The sequence below is a fragment of the Palaemon carinicauda genome, chromosome 19, assembly GCF_036898095.1.
Source record: "Palaemon carinicauda isolate YSFRI2023 chromosome 19, ASM3689809v2, whole genome shotgun sequence".
In the NCBI taxonomy this organism is placed as follows: Eukaryota; Metazoa; Arthropoda; class Malacostraca; order Decapoda; family Palaemonidae; genus Palaemon; species Palaemon carinicauda.
In genome coordinates this window covers 77,664,823-77,688,118 of record NC_090743.1, presented here as the reverse complement: position 1 = coordinate 77,688,118, position 23,296 = coordinate 77,664,823, and the positions used below count along the sequence as shown (strand labels likewise).

The 23,296-nt window shown below is 37.6% G+C and overlaps 1 protein-coding gene across 2 annotated transcripts in view; it reads right to left on the bottom strand.

Moving 5' to 3' along the window:
- The window catches only part of LOC137658691 (gastrula zinc finger protein XlCGF8.2DB-like), a 560,850-nt gene that overhangs the window by 454,859 nt on the left and 82,695 nt on the right, over positions 1 to 23,296 (bottom strand). For both annotated transcript variants that reach the window (XM_068393683.1, XM_068393682.1), the window contains exon 2: positions 22,113 to 22,166. The gene's annotated coding sequence lies outside the window, so the exon portion shown is untranslated. The remainder of the gene's footprint in view (positions 1 to 22,112; positions 22,167 to 23,296) is intronic.

Sequence of the window (23,296 nt, the reverse complement as noted above, 5' to 3'; positions counted from 1 at the left end):
CTTTCACCGTTTACACTGAAAGGCGTTCTTCCTTTCGCAAGTAAGCTAAAATTTCTGCCACTAGTAGAATAAAGGCTGTAAGAGAAGTATTCATCAATAACACAAACTACAGAAGATAGCCCAATTTGATGGATGCATGACTCTCGCTGTCTCTCTCCAAAAGCCTCTCTCGGAAGTGAAGTGAAGTGATAGGGAATCTGCTGATTTGTGGAAGCTCTACAGGTGGGGTTGATCTCTCAAACCTGTTCTAGCAGATGCAAAATGTCTGCGAACCATTTTGGAGCTACTAACGCCAACTTCAGATCTTTGGATAAAAGTGCTTTGTTCATTATCCTACAAAGATAGTAAAATAGCGGAAAAGAATAAATGTTGAGGCCATCCCACGGTGTTGGACCACGTCCTCGAATACTACTGTTGGGTCTGGCACTGATGAGCAGTAAACTGGGTTTCTTGTTGAAGCTTGTAACACAAATGTCAATTGTCCGGGAGCATAAAATTGTCAGGAGCTTCGCCGCTTCTTGGGGAACTAGAAAATTAAGAAAACCTTCCAGATAAACATTAAAGCAGACAGAATAAATACAATTAAAGGTTTAAAGATAACTCATGGATGGCAGAGACAAGGGACAGTGACATTGCCCTATCAAGCAGGACAATGCCCTAGACACTGACCATGTATACATATGATCAGCGCCCAAGACCCCTCTCCACCCAAGCTAGGACAAAGGAGGGCCAGGCAGTGGCTGCTGATGACTAAGCAGATAGACCTATAGGCTCCCCTAAAACCCCTCATCCTTAGCTCACAAGGATGGTGAAGTTGCAGCGACAAAAGGAACTAAAGAGATTGCGCGGGACTTGAACCCCAGTCTGGCAATCACCCGGAAAGAACGCTACCAACCAGCCACAAACAGAAAAAATATACATATCTCCCACATAATCAGTAAACTAGTCATACCACTAAGATAACCAGTCAAATTAAGCATATATGGGCTACACACACATTTACTGTATATATGTATTCTATATATACAACAGCAACAACAAATTCAGCTGTTTATAGGCTACTGTCGGATAAATGCCTCAGATATGTCAATTCGTGTATGGGGTTTGGCCATTTTAATCCCCATGCTGGCCATTGGGGATTGGTGATGGCGAGATATTTTTGTCTGATCTCTTATAGCATACCATCCCAGTATAGGTGGCCCTGACTAGTACAGCTTTGCTGATCATGGCAATACACAAACCCTTTCACCACATTATGGTTTCCCCACTCAGGACATTCAATACTTTTCATTATTGAAATAACTCCACCTCATTAGAGAGGAATTCTTCTCTTTTAAAGTTCTGCTCATCCCAGAATTTGAACCAAAGACTTATAGAGACTGAAGCCTAAGGTCGATCCCTTGCCGAACTAAAAGAACTAACATGTAGTAAGCATCCAACTTGGAATAACAATCGTGAGTCCAGACTCCAGAGTAAATTCGACTTGGTAAAAATGTTGATCGATCTTTCAAAAATTGCAAGTTTTCAAGACCCTCTTTTCATGAAGTAGTAATTATGGAGTAATATATGCCTCTATATAGAGGCAGGTCAAAGTATAATTGTTCCAACACTAATACAAAACATTTGCTTTAATTGTACACAAAAAACTCTGATTGTAACACCATCCTAATAAAATGTCAAGGTTTTTGAGGGAAACAAGGATTTATGTGAAATAAAAAGTAATTTCGGAAATCTTCAAATAATAATCAAATAATATGTAATAATTATATATTATGGCCAACTATAAATATTTATAGTAGACTGTCAAAATCTAACACTTGAAATATAATTCAAATAAGTCATGATGTACAAAAGAATAACGACAAAAGTAATAACAGCAGTTGGAGAAACAAACATTTGCAGTTAGTTTTGGATTACACCACGACTCAAGATTAAGCCCATTTTTGTGGTGGTCATGGATTTGATAATGAATAAATCAGATATGAAGATTTATGGCAGTTGCTATATGCAAATGATTTGTCTATTCCCGCTGTAAATGAGGAAAACTTACAGAAACGTAAGAGTGGCAGATGTTGGATAGAGGCGGCTTTAAGGAAAATGTGGATAAGATTGAGGGTATGGTGAGCAGTAAGAAAACTAAGCATAGGATAGCCATACATAAAAGTAAAGGCTCCATTATGAACAACAAAAAAAAAAGGAAAAAAAAGTGGAATATTTTAGATACTTTAGATCTGCACTAAGTCAGGAAAAAGGATATGATGCTGAAGTTGAGAATAAGATGAAAACAGCCAGTGGGAAGTGAAGGGAGGTAGTGGAAGAGAAGAAAGTGCCAAACAAGCTAGAAGTCAAAATCTATAGCACAGTAACAAAACCAGTGTCAATGTATGGATCAGAAACGTGGGCTGCAAGACAAAAAGAAGGAAGCAAAGCTGGAGAGAAAAGGTATGAGACTCCTAAGGTGAATTATGGGAATAATACTGCTTAAAAGATCGAAAAATTATGATATAAAAAGAATGGCAGGCATAGTAAACACTGCAGAGGTGATAGTGTCATAACTGAGATGGTATGGGTACATGTCGAGGAACAAGTGTTTTTTGTTTTAATCAATTTATTGCGCCCATTGGCGTCAGAGAATTAAGTACATGGTAATAACCAGTAATATTATTTACATCTACATTGTAATTAAGGTATGCCAAAAGAATAAGAAATAATAAAGTGAAATAATAATAATAATAATAATAATAATAATAATAATAATAATAAAAATAATAATAAGAATAGGGAAGTGGGGAATATGGGAAAAGGAAGAGTACCCCTGGATACAATCCAGTTTATAGCTCAAAGGCAGGTACTCGGGATGGGAAAGATTAAGGAAATAGGGAAAAAGAGAAGTACGGGAGAAAATAAAAGAGAGGGGCAGACCCTCTTGCGATATTAGGGAATTGTTTCAATAAAGTATATACAGACATTTAAGTACATATCAAAACAATATTGTTTACATCTACAGTACATAATGAAGGTTATACAAAGGAATACAAAATAAAGTATAGTACAGTATAGTACAGTATAGTATAGTATAGTTTAGTACATATTAAAACAATTGTTGTTCATTTCTATATATTATAGGTTATACAAATGAATTCATATGGAATACAAATTAAATTTAGTTTGATTTCGTAGGTAGGTTGTACCTATCTTTAGTTAATATTACAAAACAGTTGATATTCAGTATCCACCAAAGTGAGGATGGCGCATGAGGATCTTATCGAGCAAATTATTATCTGTAAATAATTTTTTACATATATCAACTACTGTGAGTCTTTGGGGGTAATATGTCACTAACAAGTGGACATTCCAGGCAATTGTTTTCCAGGGTGTTGGCGTTGGGTGCGTCACATAACCTACAGGAGGAGAAGTGAGGAACTCCATCTTGCTCAGCCACCTGCCAAACTGGTCGCCAACCAAGCCGAAGACGCGCACAAACCACGTTATTTTGACGAACCGTGAGTCCACTACGGCGATACTTGTGTTGGTGAGGAAAGAAGTGATCATAATGTTGTATTGATACACTGGTGGCTCTCTCGGCAATACTACGATGATGAGTAGGTTAGCGGGCAGCTTGGCACACCATTTTTCTGCAGCACAGGAGAGATGGAGTGGGAGCATCAGCCTCTGGAGGATCCACTTGACAGGCAGCCTTTGCGAGATGGTCAACGGTGTTGTTAGCCAGAAGACCCCCGTGAGAGGGAATCCATAGGAAGTGTACTACCAGTGAGCTCACGTTGGTCATGTCTAGTTGCCTATGTAGTTATGTAACCAAGGGCTGGAATGCTGGCTTATGTGATGAAAGGGCTTGGAGTGCTGGTTGCGAGTCGCAGATGATCAAGCCGTTGTTTCTGGTCTGTATGATTAAAATAACTGCATCTAGAAGTCCATGTAGTTCAAATACGTGGAGCTTGATGCCTTTGGGAGGCCCTCTGGCGGGGGTTCCAAAGTGGGGAAGAAAACAGCACATCCAGCACTGTCATCCTGCTGTAGGGAGCCGTCTGTGTAGAGGTGATGGGCTACATTGAGGGACGAGGATAGTCTGTTGATGGTCTCCAATGCACGTTGTTGTTGAAGTTGAGGCAAGTCAGTCTTAGAGATTGCCGGCACAGAAGTCTGCCAAGGTGCAAGGCCATGATCCACGTTCTCTGCCACGATGTTGATGTCAAGCCCCGGAATGCATGAACAGACAGTACTAACTAGTGTACGTCCCCCCTGGCGTACTTGTGGACGAGGTGCATCTAGATCGAGAGAAGTTCTGGTGATGTTTCCTTACCTTATTTTTTTTTTTGTTTGGGTTCTCCCAGGTCCCTCAGTGTGAGGCACCTCGTTTTCAAGACCCTCTTTTCATGAAGTAGTAATTATGGAGTAATATATGCCTCTATATAGAAGCAGGTCAAAGTATAATTGTTCCAACACTAAATACAAAACATTTGCTTTAATTGTACACAAAACTCTGATTGTAACACTATCCTAATAAAATGTCAAGGTTTTTAAGGGAAACAAGGATTTATGTGAAATAAAAAAGTAATCTCGGAAATCTTCAAATAATAATCAAATAATATGTAATAATTATTGATTATGGCCAACTATAAATATTTATAGTAGACTGTCAAAATCTAACACTTGAAATATAATTCAAATAAGTCATGATGTACAAAAGAATAACGACAAAAGTAATAACAGCAGTTGGAGAAACAAACATTTGCAGTTAGTTTTGGATTACACCAAGACTCAAGATTAAGCCCATTTTTGTGGTGGTCATGGATTTGATAATGAATAAATCAGATATGAAGAGTTATGGCAGTTCCTATATGCAAATGATTTGTCTATTCCCGCTGTAAATGAGGAAAACTTACAGAAACGTAAGAGTGGCAGATGTTGGATAGAGGCGGCTTTAAGGAAAATGTGGATAAGATTGAGGGTATGGTGAGCAGTAAGAAAACTAGGCATAGGATAGCCCTACATAGAAGTAAAGGCTCGATTATCAAAAAAAAAAAAAAAAAAAAAAAAAAAAAAAAAAAAAAAAAAAAAAAAAAGGAAAAAAAAGTGGAATATTTTAGATACTTTAGATCTGCACTAAGTCAGGAAAAAGGATATGATGCTGAAGTTGAGAATAAGATGAAAACAGCCAGTGGGAAGTGAAGGGAGGTAGTGGAAGAGAAGAAAGTGCCAAACAAGCTAAAAGTCAAAATCTATAGCACAGTAACAAAACCAGTGTCAATGTATGGATCAGAAACGTGGGCTGCAAGACAAAAAGAAGGAAGCAAAGCTGGAGAGAAAAGGTATGAGACTCCTAAGGTGAATTATGGGAATAATACTGCTTAAAAGATCGAAAAATTATGATATAAAAAGAATGGCAAGCATAGTAAACACTGCAGAGGTGATAAATAGTGTCATAACTGAGATGGTATGGGTACATGTTGAGGATCAAGTGTTTTTTGTTATAATCAATTTATTGCGCCCATTGGCGTCAGACAATTGAGTACATGGTAATAACCAGTAATATTATTTACATCTACATTGTAATTAAGTTATGCCAAAAGAATAAGAAATAATAAAGTAAAATAATAATAATAATAATAATAATAATAATAATAATAATAATAAAAATAATAATAAGAATAGGGAAGTGGGAAATATGGGAAAAGGAAGAGTACCCCTGGATACAATCCAGTTTATAGCTCAAAGGCAGGTACTCGGGATGGGAAAGATTAAGGAAATAGGGAAAAAGAGAAGTACAGGAGAAAATAAAAGAGAGGGGCAGACCCTCTTGCGATATTAGGGAATTGTTTCAATAAAGTATATACAGACATTTAAGTACATATCAAAACAATATTGTTTACATCTACAGTACATAATGAAGGTTATACAAAGGAATACAAAATAAAGTATAGACAGACATTTAGTACATATTAAAACAATTGTTGTTCATTTCTATATATTATAGGTTATACAAATGAATTCATATGGAATACAAATTAAATTTAGTTTGATTTCGTAGGTAGGTTGTACCTATCTTTAGTTAATATTACAAAACAGTTGATATTCAGTATCCACCAAAGTGAGGATGGCGCATGAGGATCTTATCGAGCAAATTATTATCTGTAAATAATTTTTTACATATATCAACTACTGTGAGTCTTTGGGGGTAATATGTCACTAACAAGTGGACATTCCAGGCAATTGTTTTCCAGGGTGTTGGCGTTGGGTGCGTCACATAACCTACAGGAGGAGAAGTGAGGAACTCCATCTTGCTCAGCCACCTGCCAAACTGGTCGCCAACCAAGCCGAAGACACGTACAAACCACGTTATTTAGACGAACCGTGAGTCCACTACGGCGATACTTGTGTTGGTGAGGAAAGAAGTGATCATAATGTTGTATTGATACACTGGTGGCTCTCTCGGCAATACTACGATGATGAGTAGGTTAGCGAGCAGCTTGGCACACCATTTTTCTGCAGCACAGGAGAGATGGAGTGGGAGCATCAGCCTCTGGAGGATCCACTTGACAGGCAGCCTTTGCGAGATGGTCAACGGTGTTGTTAGCCAGAAGACCCACGTGAGAGGGAATCCATAGGAAGTGTACTACCAGTGAGCTCACGTTGGTCATGTCTAGTTGCCTATGTAGTTATGTAACCAGGGGCTGGAATGCTGGCTTATGTGATGAAAGGGCTTGGAGTGTTGGTTGCGAGTCGCAGATGATCAAGCCGTTGTTTCTGGTCCGTATGATTAAAATAACTGCATCTAGAAGTCCATGTAGTTCAAATACGTGGAGCTTGATGCCTTTGGAAGGCCCTCTGGCGGGGGTTCCAAAGTGGGGAAGAAAACAGCACATCCAGCACTGTCATCCTGCTGTAGGGAGCCGTCTGTGTAGAGGTGATGGGCTACATTGAGGGACGAGGATAGTCTGTTGATGGTCTCCAATGCACGTTGTTGTTGAAGTTGAGGCAAGTCAGTCTTAGAGATTGCCGGCACAGAAGTCTGCCAAGGTGCAAGGCCATGATCCACGTTCTCTGCCACGATGTTGATGTCAAGCCCCGGAATGCATGAACAGACAGTACTAACTAGTGTACGTCCCCCCTGGCGTACTTGTGGACGAGGCGCATCTAGATCGAGAGAAGTTCTGATGTTTCCTTACCTTATTTTATTTTGTTTGGGTTCCCCCAGGTCCCTCAGTGTGAGGCACCTCGTTTTCAAGACCCTCTTTTCATGAAGTAGTAATTATGGAGTAATATATGCCTCTATATAGAAGCAGGTCAAAGTATAATTGTTCCAACACTAAATACAAAACATTTGCTTTAATTGTACACAAAACTCTGATTGTAACACTATCCTAATAAAATGTCAAGGTTTTTAAGGGAAACAAGGATTTATGTGAAATAAAAAAGTAATCTCGAAAATCTTCAAATAATAATCAAATAATATGTAATAATTATTGATTATGGCCAACTATAAATATTTATAGTAGACTGTCAAAATCTAACACTTGAAATATAATTCAAATAAGTCATGATGTACAAAAGAATAACGACAAAAGTAATAACAGCAGTTGGAGATACAAACATTTGCAGTTAGTTTTGGATTACACCAAGACTCAAGATTAAGCCCATTTTTGTGGTGGTCATGGATTTGATAATGAATAAATCAGATATGAAGAGTTATGGCAGTTCCTATATGCAAATGATTTGTCTATTCCCGCTGTAAATGAGGAAAACTTACAGAAACGTAAGAGTGGCAGATGTTGGATAGAGGCGGCTTTAAGGAAAATGTGGATAAGATTGAGGGTATGGTGAGCAGTAAGAAAACTAGGCATAGGATAGCCATACATAGAAGTCAAGGCTCGATCATCAACAACAAAAAAAGGAAAAAAAAGTGGAATATTTTAGATACCCTAGATCTGTACCAAGTCAGGAAAAAGGATATGATGCTTAAGTTGAGAATAAGATGAAAACAGCCAGTGGGAAGTGAAGGGAGGTAGTGGAAGAGAAGAAAGTGCCAAACAAGCTAGAAGTCAAAATCTATAGCACAGTAACAAAACCAGTGTCAATGTATGGATCAGAAACGTGGGCTGCAAGACAAAAAGAAGGAAGCAAAGCTGGAGAGAAAAGGTATGAGACTCTTAAGGTGAATTATGGGAATAATACTGCTTAAAAGATCGAAAAATTATGATATAAAAAGAATGGCAGGCATAGTAAACACTGCAGAGGTGATAAAGTGTCATAACTGAGATGGTATGGGTACATGTTGAGGATCAAGTGTTTTTTGTTTTAATCAATTTATTGCACCCATTGGCGTCAGACAATTGAGTACATGGTAATAAAACAGTAATATTATTTACAGCTACATTGTAATTAAGTTATGCCAAAAGAATAAGAAATAATAATAATAATAATAATAATAATAATAATAATAATAATAATAATAATAATAATAATAATAATAGGGAAGTGGGGAATATGGGGAAAGGAAGAGTACCTCTGGATACAATCCAGTTTATAGCTCAAAGGCAGGTACTCGGGATGGGAAAGATTAAGGAAATAGGGAAAAAGAGAAGTACAGGATAAAATAAAAGAGAGGGGCAGACCCTCTTGCGATATTAGGGAATTGTTTCAATAAGGTGCAAGGCCATGATCCACGTTCTCTGCTACGATGTTGATGTCAAGCCCCCGAATGCATGAACAGACAGTACTAACTAGTGTACGTCCCCCCTGGCGTAGTTGTGGACAAGGTCCATCTAGATCGAGAGAAGTTCTGATGATGTTTCCTTACCTTATTTTTTTTTGTTTGGGTTCCCCCAGGTCCCTCAGTGTGAGGCACCTCGTATATCCACCAGAAAGTTGCTAATGCATCTTCCAGTGTATTTTGCATCTTCCAGTCTTGAATGGTCTGGGATGCATCTTAGGTATTTATCGAGCTTATTCTTAAACACATCTATGCTCACTCCTGATATGTTTCTTAGATGAGCTGGCAACATATTAAATAGTCGCTGCATTATCGATGCTGGTGCGTAGTGGAATAATGTCCTGTGCGCCTTCCTTAGTTTTCCTGGTATATTTTTTGGCACTATTAACCTACCTCGGCTTGCTCTTTCTGATATTTTTAGCTCCATGATGTTTTCAGTAATTCCTTCTATTTGCTTCCATGCTTGTATTATCATGTAGCGTTCTCTTCTCCTTTCTAGACTGTATAGTTTTCAAAATTTGCAGTCTTTCCCAGTGGTCAAGGTCCTTAACTTCTTCTATTCTAGCAGTATAGGACTTTTGTACACTCTCTATTTGTGCAATATCCTTTTGGTAGTGTGGGTACCATATCACATTGCAGTACTCGAGTGTACTACGTACATAAGTTTTGTAAAGCATAATCATGTGTTCAGATTTTCTTGTTTTAAAGTGTCTGAATAACATTCCCATTTTTGCTTTACATTTAGCCAACAGTGTTGCTATTTGGTCGTTGCATAACATATTCCTATCTAACATTACACCAAGGTCTTTAATTGCTTCCTTGTTTGTGATTGTCTCGTTATTAGGTCCCTTGTATGCATGTACCATTCCTTCTCTGTATCCATAACTCATTGATTCAAATTTATCGGAGTTAAATACCATCCTATTTATCTCCGCCTATTCATATATTTTGTTTAGATCTCTTTGTAGTGAGTTCCTATCTTCATCACAAGTAATTTCTCTACTTATTCTTGTGTCATCGGCGAAACTTTTCACCACAGAGTTTTCAACATCACAGTCTAAGTCTGAGATCATAATAACAAACAGCAATGCAGCTAATACCGTACCTTGTGGCACGCCAGATATTACCGAGCTTCATCCGATTTCTCGTCATTTGCAAACACTATCTGTTTTCTGTTTTGCAGGAATTCTTTTACCCATTTTCCTATCTTTCCCACAATATTATGCTTTCTCATTTTTTTCTCTAATATATTATGGTCTACCTTGTCAAAGGTTTTTGCAAAATCTAGATAGATCACATCTGTGTCATTTTCATTTATCATATTTTTGTATATGTTTTCATAGTGTGCTATCAGTTGGGTTTGTGTACTTTTTCCGGGCACAAAACCGTGTTGACCTATATTAAACAAATTATTTCTAACCAAATGATCCATTATTTTCTTTTTTATTACCCTCTCATACACTTCCATAATATGTGATGTTAGACTAACAGGTCTTTAATTGCTTGCCTCTAGTCTTGATCCACTTTTGAAGATAGGGGTTATATAAGCTAATTTATGTTTAACATATATCTCGCTCATATCTACACTTTGTCTTAGCAGTATTGCAAGCGACTTCGCGATAGTGTTTGCAGTTTTTTTTAACAAAATCGCTGGAACTCCATCTGGTTCGGCTGCTGATCCATTTTTAATTTCGTTTATAGCCTTGACAATATCTGCTTAATTAATATCTATATCCGTTAGATATTCAACTTTTTTTTCTCTCATTTCTGTTTCATTATTCTCATTTGCAATTCTTGGCGTGAACTCACTCTTATATTTTTCTGCTAATATGTTGCATACTTTTTTTTCATTCGTTAGCCGTCCTTCAATTCTTAAAGGGCCTATTTCTAATCTCCCTTTATTCATCTTTTTTGCATAGGAGTAAAGTACTTTGGGTTTTTTTTTATATTTTGAAGTGTTCTTTCTTCTAAGTCCTTTTTTTATTTTCTTTTGACTGTATAATCTTTTGTTCTGCATTTTCTATCTTACATTTTATTTCCATCATTTTCCACACATTTTTTTCTTTTGCCAGATTTTTCTTCCACTTTCTAATTTTCTGAAATAAGATCCTTCTTTTTCTTGGTATGCATGTCTTTTGTTTATTGTTTTTCTTCGGTACATATTTTTCAACAATTTTCTCCAGTATTTTGTACAGTATATCCGTATTTACCTGTATATTATCACTTACAAACACATTTTTCCATTCTTTATTCAGTTCTTCATTTATTTCTGACCATTTTATATTCTTACTATAAAAATTATATTTTCCATATCCTTCCCAATGTTTTGTGCTTTGATTAATTCTGTGATCACTTGCTTTGGAATGGACTATTAATTCTATGACAATATGGTCTGAAATTCCCGTGTTATACACTATTATTTCTTTAACATAATTCACCTCATTCACAAATACTAGATCTAGGACATTTTCCTTTTTTGTTGGAATGTGGTTTATTTGTTGCATATTATGTTCTAATTGCATATCTTGAAGCTTTTCAAATTGCCTCTTATCTTCTGCGCTACTATTACTCTCTTTTTTATATGTATACATACAACCACTTTCTTCTATCCGTTCTTTCCAATCCACAAAAGGAAAGTTAAAATCTCCGGATAGGAGTATATTACAGTCTTTATGGTTTCTACATGTATCATCTATTTTTTTCTATTATTATGTCAAACTCCTTAGTATTTGGGGGTCTGTAAACTACAACATTCACTAGTTTTTCAGATTTAAATTCCACCGCAATCAATTCACATTCTGTGTTGCTGTATTTTTCACAGACTTTTCCTTGATTTAAGTCTCTTCCATATATTGTGGTTCCCCCTTGATTCCTATTTGTTCTGTCAGATCTATAAGTTTGGAAACCCTTTATCTGGTCATCACTGCCAGTCTCTTGGGAATACCATGTTTCACTTATATTTAATATATCTATTTTTTCAATTTGGGTTAGTTCTTCTAAGAACTCTATTTTCCTTTTAGAGTTACTCGTGACTAAACCCTGTGCATTCATCATTATTATGGTTTGTGTTTCATCCCCATTATTTAATATTGGTAATAATATCGATTCTCCCATGCTTCCTTCCTGTTCTGATATGATGTTCTTTTCTTTATTTCCCTGAATTCTGCCATTAAAAAATCCAACTTTTCTATTATATTGGTTTTTTCCTCTTCATATTCATTTTTGTGTGTATATCTGCAATTATCCCCATATCTGCACCAACCTTTGGCATTATAGATGCATTCTTTGTAGTTGGGCTCTATATGTGCAGATTTGGGTTGGAAGGCCTCATATCTTGGGGTTTTTGGTGCATAGCGCGGTATATACGCGGCCTGCTTTTTTGTTTCTTTTTTTGTTTCATTTTTGCTTTCATTTTTTCTTTTCAGTTTTCTGAGTTTTCTTACTCTCATTCGTGGTTGCAGGATGCATATATCGACATTTTGGTGCTACTATAGTGTGAAGTCTACCGCCATATGTCGCCTACCCAGGTGGAGGGTGAGGTCTACCGAGTGACCAGCGTCCCAGAGCCCTGCACCTAACCATAGACCATGTGAACTGCCCAAATCCTTCAAAAACGTGACCTATCCACGTGACCTGCCCATACAAAAGGAAGCAAATGGAGCTCCTAAATCAGTTTTTCCCTCGACTTAAAAGAGATATCATCGATTGAGGGTACTAAAAATGTTGCTGAAGGAGTTTTATAGAAGTCACTCTGACAGAAGAAGTGGATGATTCTGAAGAGAATGGGAGGTCTTGGTCGTCAGCTGTTCCAGTCTCATCTTGATCATTTTTGCTGGAAGCTGATGAGAAAAAATTCCAATGATCTATTTGTATCATTCTTAGAAGATTTACGAAGTGTGTATCGCTAGAATAAATGTAGGGAAATATACGATAACATGTTTGATGTACGAAGAGTGTATCGCTAGAATAAATGTATGAAAATATATGATAACATTTCCTTTTTCTAATGTAATTAGAAATCCAATTATCTATTCAAGTCACTTCCAAGATATGTTTAAATTGAGTGTTCATTGCTTAAACAAATGTATGAAATGTGTTTTATTTATGAGGGACGAGTAATTGAGCAGTAGACCTCACGCTATAGTGCTAACGGGAGGTAGATCTCACGCTATAGTGCTAACGGGAGGTAGATCTCACGCTATAGTGTGGTAGACCTCACGCTATAGTAGCACCGACATTTTTAGTTGAAACTGCATCCTTTTCCTTCTTTTAGGTTTTTGCATATTTTTGGATGGAGATCTTTGCATTCGTCTCCATATCCGTCTAAATACATACATTTACCATATATTTCATAATTATGGCATATCTTGTAGTAGCATCTTTCGCCAAATCTGCAATTCCCTCTTTTCAGCATATTGCACACTATATCTTTCTTTTCTTTTTTTTTCTTGTTCTTGCTCTTCCCTAAAAGTATGTAGGTCCGGGTAGTCTCTCTTGGGTCTATTATTTGTTTCCATCTGATAATTTATTTCTTCAAAAGTATGTTGTTGGATGGCATCATAAGTTATATCAATGATTTCCACTGCATCCTTACACATATCCTGTTCATTTTTCTCTTCTTCTTCTTCTTCTTTATCTTCGATTATTTGCAGATTTAGTCTTGACCTAATTATATTTTCTATCCAGACTAAGCATGCTGAGCAGAATACCTTTGTGTCTATTTTTTTTTTTTTTTTTTTTTTTTTTTTGCTGTATTTCAGCACATGTAGGGTGTGTTGGAACATGGCAGGCATCACATTTTCTAATCAGTTGTTGAGGATTATTAATGGAATACCATATCTTACATGTATTACACCATTTTGGCATTCTTTTTCCCAATGCATCAATCAGCATATTCACAATATTGGACTTCTTATTGTTCTTTGATGGAATGTGTTGATTGATGTAAACTTTCTTTATAAGTCTCTTTATCACTTGGATGTTCTTTGGAATTTCTTCTATTATTTTGCTGAAGTTTTCCGCAGATTTGTTCCAGTTTATTGGATCATATTGTTTCAATATGTCTGCGAATATTTTTCCGTCACACTGGTTGGAGTTACTAGTGACCCCTGTTATCAGACGGGCGAGCTCCTGCTTCGCCAACTCATGTAATTTACCTTTGCTGACTCCAGCGATGTCTCTCCAAGAGTTGCCTCTGTTATAGAGTGCCATCTTGATCAGATTTTTATTAATTCACAAGAATTTGATACTGAAGTAGGTGACATTGGAGTATACTCTCTTAACTAGTGGAGGTAGACGGAGTTCGTATTGCATGTTTACAATTCTAGTGGATGCTAGACAACCTAGAATGAATCTCATTGCTTGGTTCTGGAATTTTTCAAGTGGCTGTAGATTTGATCTGGAGAGTTGACATAGTGCAGGGGAAACATTATCTATCACTGAGCAGATGAAAGCAATATATATGGTTCTGGCAACTGGGATAGATACTTCTGCAGAAAAATTAGTAAGCCACTTGAGAGGAGTCAGCCGTCGCTGTAACCGGGCCAGCAGATCTTGAACAATGGGATGTACTCTCTGTCTTGCTGGAATGGATGGTGTAATTCTCACTGGCACTCCCAAATAGATATATTGTGTGCATAAAGGTATAATATTGTTCCCCACTGTAAATTCTGGTAGATTCCTTGCTGGCCTTGGGGAGAAGATTCTACTTTTTCCAGGGGAGATGATAAGGCCACAGGAGGATGCTGATTCATAGAGGGAAGAAAGGAAGTGCTGCAAGTGATCTGGAGATGTTGAGTGAATGCAAATATTGTCCGCGTAGCAAGTGATGGTTGTGTTATCAGTATTAGGAAGCAAGGAGAGAAGGCAATGAAGGAGAATATTAAATAAAAATGGACTAAGTACTTCCCCTTGTGGAGTACTAAGTTCAAGTTCCCTTGCAGTGCTCAATGCTCCCTTAAACAGAACACGAAAGACTCTATTTCGAAGATATCCACGTATCCACCTCAAAAGGTTTCCCATGATTCCAAAATCAATAAGCTGGTGGAAAATACTGTCTCTATTTGCAATGTCAAATGCACTTTTCAAATCAATAAAGGCTACAACACTGGGTGGGGAGAGACGAGTGTAGAGCTCCATGAGACAATGATGTGCTCCTCGTTGGGGTAGGAAGCCGTATATTTTAGAAGAAAGCTTATCTTGCAGCCGGAACATAATGCGTAAGAATAGAATACATTCAAATACTTTGCAGAAACAAGAGGTGAGGGAGATAGGACGAAATTTGTCAGTCTTAGGCTTGGGAATGTGTACAATTGTACTGAGTCCATGCTAGGGGCACATATCCCAGACAGAGGCAGAGGTTGTAGAGCCGGAGGAGAGCATTGCCAGGTACTTTTATGAGTGTGCAAAGGACTGCATAGGTGATGCCATCAACACCAGGAGCTGACTTCTTACTCCTTGCTAAGGCTCGTTGTAGCTCTTCCTTAGTTATGGGTACATCGTCCTCTTCATCACTGCTCAGTAAGGCGGAACTGAGACGTAAGGCACGATGGTTTTCTTATGAGGAGAGAGAGTCTTGTATATGAGCTGGAAGGGTGATTGTTCGTGACTGTGCTGACCACTCATTAATAAGGTCCTGTGCATACTGAGCAGGACTGTGGTGGAGGACACTTGGGGGTTTCTTCATCACAATCCTGTTGATGAGGTGCCACATGGAACCGATGCTTGTTTGATGGTTGATGCTGTCTTGTTAATTTGTGCCAGGAATCTGTTTACACACATTGTTGTAGAGCAACTAGATCATCTCTTGATAGATACTGGTGCAGAGTCTCAGGACCTGGTTGTCTCATAAAGGCAAGGCCATCATCCATTGCCTTCTTTTCTGCCTGAGAAATTCGATTATCCAGTGTCATGGCACCAACACGATGTCTAATATGTGGCTTTCTGATGTATCGTGTGTGGAAAGCATGTGTGGTACTAACAAGTAAGGAGTAAAGTTTCTCAGGACAGTGGAGGTCAAATGTAGGGAGAAGGTTAGTCATGTATGAAATGTACATAGGCTGGTACTTAGGCGGAATTGTGATGCAAGTACGATTGTGCATTGGAGTAGGTGTAGCGGGAAAGGAATAATGGATGCTGAGACCAATGTGATCAGAGAAGAGCGTAGGAACCATTAAAAACTTGACTCTGGAAGGTACGAGTCTACAGGTCAAGATGTGATCCAAAGTACCACCTCGTGCATGCGTAGATCCACCAGTGTCCCAGCGAGTCAGTTGATTTCGACGAATGTATCCTAGAAGTAGGTTCCCATTGCGGTTCACAGTGCCAGCAAGACCTCCCAAATCTGAATGATGGGCATTAAAATCTCCCATGTAAACCATACCATGGAGGGTTGGGGCTGGAAGCTTGGCTGTATTTATCCTACCAGGTGCTGCATATACATTGCACAGTCGTATGGTGCCTCCGCCATCAGTAATCTCAAATAATTGAAATGTTGTATCTTCATCCTCAGAGTTTGGGAGAAGTCTATGCTGGATTGAAGTACGTATATAGGTGATGAGGCCATGTCTTACTAAATGGACGTAGGACACATAGCCAGTGAGCGAGGGAGCTTCTTCCCTTGGCTGAGCATTACCAACAAAAGCTTCCTGAATTAGAATAACATCTGGGTGGTGACTATGTACAAAGTTTTGCCCAGTTTGTAATACCACAGGCATTCCTCGAGATAATATTAAGCTTCACTTGGTTATCGAACATGTCCCTTGGAAGAACGGCGACTAGATGAAGAGGCAGTGGTGACACGGGTATGCATTGGTGGTGTATCATGTGGCAAAGGTCCTCTATGGGGATTAGTAACACTCTCAAGACGTGTAGCAAGTGAGTCAAGTTTCTCAGTGAGTGTAGTAACTGATGTGATAACAGCCTGCTGAGCTTCAACGAGAGATTGTAGTGTGGTATCATTAGTGGCAAATTTAGAAGTTAGATGGTCAAAGGAGGCTACGAGACTGTCCATGAGTGTGTCCATGCTCTCTAAACGAGATTCAATGGCTTCAAAACGTGATGTAAGGGAGTCACACTGAGACTTGAGGACATCTACAACATTACAAAGTGTAGACACTTGTGAGGAGGCAGCAATGGTAGGTTTGATTGATGGCATTGGAAGCTGTTGTGCAATATGCTGGTTCGATGCAGTGCGTGATCGTTTGGTACAGCCATGCCACAGATTGACTCCGGGCTCATTACATCTCAGGCATTTCCAATGCGAGGTGTCTGGTGTACGTAGGGGTAATGAGCGTGATGTGGATGCCGAGACAGTGTCAACAACTGTAGGTGGTACAGTCCAGGTCCGACTGTCATGCTCAGCAGCACAAAATGCAGGGGCAGCACAGTATCGTGAGATGTGACCGATACCCCAGCATTTGAAGCACCATGGCTTTTCGTCTGCCGTTCTGCGTAGTTCACTGACGGTAAACAAGGGAGGAAAGAGAAGTTAACAAAAGGCAGGGGTGGATCTGGGTGGCTCCAAGTAATAACAATACAATTGATGCACTTCCCATCGTGTAGGAAACGACGTACAGTGTGTACTCCCATCAGTTCCTTAGCTAATGAAGGGTCTACATCCATAGGATATCGCGTGATGAGATATGTAGGGAACTTACGGGGTCTGTTTACAGCATCCTGAACATCTAACACAAGTGATAGAACCTTCCTACCCTTGACCCTATTTATGCTATCCTGGCGATGCCTCAAAATGTATACAAATCGAGAAGTGACCACAGACATTTTTACTTCAGCCAAATCCCAATCGAGGTTGAACATCTTGGTAACCTCCGATAGCCAGCGAAGCTTCACATTAACCCCAGGATTCTCTCTAAATAGGAGCTTTATGTATTCAGCACGTGGAGCAAAGGCAGGTAGAAGTTTTTGTAGCCAGGGTAGGTATACTCTGAATAGCAGGTCGAGGCAGGGAATTATTAAGAACTTCATTTTGAGAGGAAGAAGCATCACACTTTGAAGTTTTAGCAGCAGGGGATGTTGGCTCATTACTGCTATTTGAATCATGCTCCATACATCGTTTGTTAGAGGTAGGGGTATGGTTCATGTGAATAGGAGTTGCACCAGCAGGCATCAACTTATGAGATTTAGTAGAGACTAGTCGTGGCCAATGTTCCTGTGTAAGCAGATGCTCTTCAATATTATCATCACTTAGAGCAAGGTCCTCCTCAACATCAGCAAGAGTACCAGGTCCTGAGAATTCCACAGTCATTGTCTACTGTTGTTTTAACAATGCCCGTATCTGATTTCGTTTCTCTGGTACAGTAACATTGCCATGACGGGGATAACCACGTCACAAACACTGCACTGCGCATGCGCGGTTTAGGAAAAACTTGAACGTAGGGGTGTGGCCGAGTGAACGAGATTTTTAATCCTTAATAAAGTCTAAGTTCAAAAGCTCGTAAACACACTAATGTCACAGCACTGATCACTAAGCACTACCACAGCTTTCAGTCAATTCTAGGTGATGTAGATCTTTGTATCTCCTAAATAATCGAGAAAGTTTTCAGAGCACACAAATGCGCTTGTTGACAGACAAAGTCCAAGATGGCACCTCGATCAAGTGTGGGGAGGGACTGAGAGATGAGTGCTTATGAGGAACCCTTTAGGGAAAGAAAATCAAGAGGGAAGCAGAGATTTACATGGTGAGATAAGGTGAAGGATGATCTGGAGAAAAGAGGTTTGGTGGAAGAGGATGCTTTTGATAGAAGGTATTGGCTAGGGAGTATCAAGCATCAGACCCTTTAGTGTAAAGATGATGATGGTAAAGAAGCAAATAAAACATACCATATGATACATAACTTACAATGCTGAATAAAGGGGCTCAATCTGTGTATGAGCTATATGGCAGTGTACTAAATTTTTCTATACCTTGTAATCTAAGAATGCCTCCTAGACAATAAAATAAACAGGAATATTACTGATATCCCCATGATGAATAATAAACATCACAATTTTAAAAAGTAATTTGTAATTTCTTAACTATACATACCCGAGTCCATTGTAGGAAGTTAAGCTATAGGATTCAGGTTTGTATAGCTAGCAAAAATCCAAATAACTTTAACAATCCATAATTTGTTCCTACAGGAATACAAACTTATGTCCTTTGATTAGGAGACTTATCCTTATGTGGATGGAAGCTTAAACATGTTCTACCAATGCAATCCTATGCAACCTTACTCTTAATACTCAAATTACATATGGTATTACAGTACAAATACATAACACTAGACACTTCACATGCCAGGGGTAAATGTACTACTAGGTTCATAGCCCAGGAAATCAAGGCGGTTGCAAAGGAATTCTCTTTTCTAGACTAGTCAGTTTGTGATGTAAGGCATAAACAAATGGTTCCTGGTTCCTAACTGCTCACTCTGCAAAACTAGTCTGCGGGCACTCTATCGCATTATACATAGGTGCAAAGCTTCTAAGCTTATTCTTCTTATTGTCACTGGGTTTATTTTACCGGTACCATAAATAAATTGACAATGAAATATCAATCATTTACTTTTATACCATTCTACCTTGAAATCAGATAGGATAACACCTAGCAACTAGATTCCATGTCTAGTTTCATTAACTGTCCTAATTTTGGGCATGAAAATAAATGTCAGTAGGAACTTCTTCACTTTGCACAGGTCACACAAATTATATGCATATTTCCCCCTGAAATTTGCTTTTAACTTGAGCATATCTAATCTTGTCTTCATTACAAGGGTTGCCTTATCCAGATCTATTTCTGAGATATAAGGCTGCAGGATATTTTCTTCTATAAATTTCAATGTTTTTATCACTTTCTTTTTTTCTTAAATAGTTTCTTTTATCTTTTTCATAATTCCTTTCCTGATTTCCTTTTTGATGGATTTGTCTGTACAACACCCTCCTTCCACTCACAAGGAGGATGCTGAAAAGAACACTTCTATTTAGTAAAGGAAAAGGTGCTAGCTGAAGGTGATGCTTACATGTATCAATGACTGTTCAGCTATATAGGATTCCAACCGCTACATCAAAGGGAAGGGAAAATGAGCGTAAAATGGGACAGGCACTCTAATCTCAACATAGAATTTCATTGTAACTGCTTTCTTTAACGTTATAATTTTGGCCAAGTAGAGGAGCTAGGGTCACAAAACATGTTCAGCAGAAATGGTATAGCATTCCCACAAATAATATGAAGTGAAAATGATCTAATGCTTCCATATTCCAGCTTCTAAAACTTGATCCTCCAAGAGATTCTTCTTGAAGGCGAGGAATGTACCAACTCCTCTCATCTCATCGACACATACCGTAACTTATTCTGGTCTGGGTGAAATAGGACTTAACTCCCTGTTAATAGTGTAGTCTCCTGAAGCCAAAATTACTTTCTTTTTCAATTTACCACGGCTTACAAACAAGTTCTATAACCCGAGTCTAGCAGTCAGGGTTTCCTTGGGATAGCAACTTAGCACCATTACAGGACACAAAAATAACTCGTCATCATGGTCAGTTACTCTATTTCTGGCATTCTTCAAATTTAATTTATTTTCAATCTTTCAAGCAATGATACACCCATAATCGACCTCACCATTCTTATCTCTGTTCTCTTAAGCTTTGCTTCCTCTTTATGTTTCAGAGCCCAAGTTTCAAATCCACACAGTAACACTAGTCTTATTACTGTGCTATATATTTTGACTTAGCTTGATTGGCCTTTTCTTATCAAATACCACGAAAGAGGACATAAAGAAGAGAACAAGTGAATGGGACACACGCAAATGGAAGAGTGAAATGGAGTTCAAGGAGTCTAATTTTTGTATAAAAACTGGAAGGGTGAAAACAAAGAGGAGGAAGTATATGATAGAATATTTTTGTCAATTTTATGATTCAAAGCAAAGAGAAATACATTGGGCTTGAATATAAAAACAGACACCAAAGTGGAAATATAAAGTGTTTAAACTGTGATGTAAAAGAAAATGTTAACCACTTCATGTTATACTGTCCACAGTATAGTGATATACGAAGAAAAGTAATAAAGCTCCAGTAACTCTACGAAAAAGATAGGGCAAAAACAGTTGGAAAATTCCTTTTCTGAGAAGAAAATTTTGAAAATAAGAAAAATGCCCTACAACAAATGTGGGTGAAAAGAGAAAAACTAGTGAAAATAAGAAACACAAAACTTAAAGACACAAGAGGCGCCAATGCAAAGGAGAAGCCTCGACCTGAGCCTGAACCTGAATCACTACTGCTACCTCCCTCCACTTCCCCCAGGTTGCTTTACTCATATTGTCAACTTCAGCCTCACATCCTCCTTCCTGATTTGGTGTATATCACAAGTACCTAGAATTTTCAACATGTTTTATAACTGAGCCTCTACTTTCATGTATTGCTCTCCAGTCCTTATCTTTCTTACTGCTCACTATAGTTTCAGTCCTATCCATATTTCCTCACAAGACACCTTTTCATATTTCCTCACAAGACACCCCTATCCAAAGTCTCTTGCCATTCCACAGCCCTTCTCAGAACTCCCACAACTCTTCACTTCAAATCTCTTCATTTCACAAATCCAAGACCACCAAAAAAAAATGCTTAGTGCAACACTAACTTCCAAATTTTGTTTCCCCAACAGCACTTATTTCTTTTGTACATCTACCAATCTAACCAACTTCTCTGGGAATTTCCTCTTCCTAAAGCACCAAAACATCACTTCTCTTGGTATTCTATCAAAAGCTTTCTTTGGATCTATAAAACTATGGCAGAGCTTCTGGTTTCCCTCCAGCCTCTTTTCATGTAGCTGCCTCACTACAAAAATGGCCCCCACAGTCCCTCTCCCCCTCATGAATCCATACCGCTGTTTCCCATTTTTTTACAATCTCTTATTTAGTACCTTCTCAACACTTTCAAACCATGTTCTTTTAGTTTAATTCCCCTGTAGTTATCACAATACATGAATGACATTACCTCACTGCTTCAATATAGATACCATTAGACTCTCCTCCCAGTCTTTTGGTATTATTTCCTCTTCCCATATTACTTTCCCTAAAGCCAGCATTTAAGGAGTAACGCATGCCTCTAATTATACAAAGACAAGTGAAAGTCTATTTGTTCCAACACACTTTACAAACTTTCGTTTGAATTGCAAACATCTCTAATTGCAATGCTACCCTAACAACAAGTTTATGTTTTAAGAGAGAACAGATATTTACAAAACACAAAATGTAACCTTTGAAATCTTTAGATATTAATAAAGTATTGTGTAATAAGTATTGAATATTGTCTACTGTAAATACTAAAAATAACTTTTCCGAATCTGGCAGTTGAAATAAAAAGCAAATAAGGCATACCATAAGATACATACCTTATAACACAGCATAAAGGGGTCCAATGTGTGCAAGCCGTATGCTAAGCTTCCCTGTAAAGAGATAAGGTAATTCAAGCATGCCTCCAATAAAATCCAATAAATAGCAAATTAGACATACTTCCAAGATAAACAAATAAACAGACAGATTAAACATTAATTGAAGAGAAACAAATACACTGGCAGATAACTGGAGAATTCCACAATATATATATATATATATATATATATATATATATATATATATATATATATATATATATATATATACACAGTAAAAACCACTTACAGGAGCCAAGACCCCATATTGAGGAGTTCTGTGAATCTGCAATTTTATTTTTTTAATTATTGCTAATTAATATATACAGTATATTTACACACACACACACACACACATATATATATATATATATATATATATATATATATATATGTGTGTGTGTGTGTGTATATATATATATATATATATATATATATATATATATATATATATATATATATATATATATGTGTGTGTGTGTGTGTGTGTGTGTGTATGTATGTATGTATGTATGTATACGTAATGTTGAACAACCAATATTTTTCATTATAGAAATAGTTGCCTCATGATTAAATGTCCTTAGGAGGAATTCTTTTTGATGAGAGTTCATCCAACCAGACAAGAATTTGACCCTGGTCCTCAGAGTCGAACCAAAAGACACTAGAATGGGTCAATGTCTACTGTCCTTCTGCCCAGGACAAAAATACTTATCATGAAATAAACTTCCTCCTTTGGGTATTACATTCATGAGGTAACTTCAATTTTTTTTTTAAATATTGGTGATTTAAAGATTGAATGTATTAAAGTGATGTGGGTTCAATACAAAATGTATACATTATATTTAATGATATAATATATATGTCTCTAATTATATAGAGACAAATAAATTTAAGTTTTTACTAGTAAAAAACATTGGATTAAGTCACATACCAAACCCTAATGGTAACTCTACCCTGATAAAATATCTAGGGATTTTAGGGAGAATAAACAATATAAAATAAAATTACATTTTTGACATTAGTAGCCTATACTAATCGAATACTGATACTCATAAATACTAAAACCTTTTCGAAATCTTCCAGATGAAATGATATGGAAATAAAGCATAAGATGCATTCCTTATAATAGGAGAATCTAATCTATG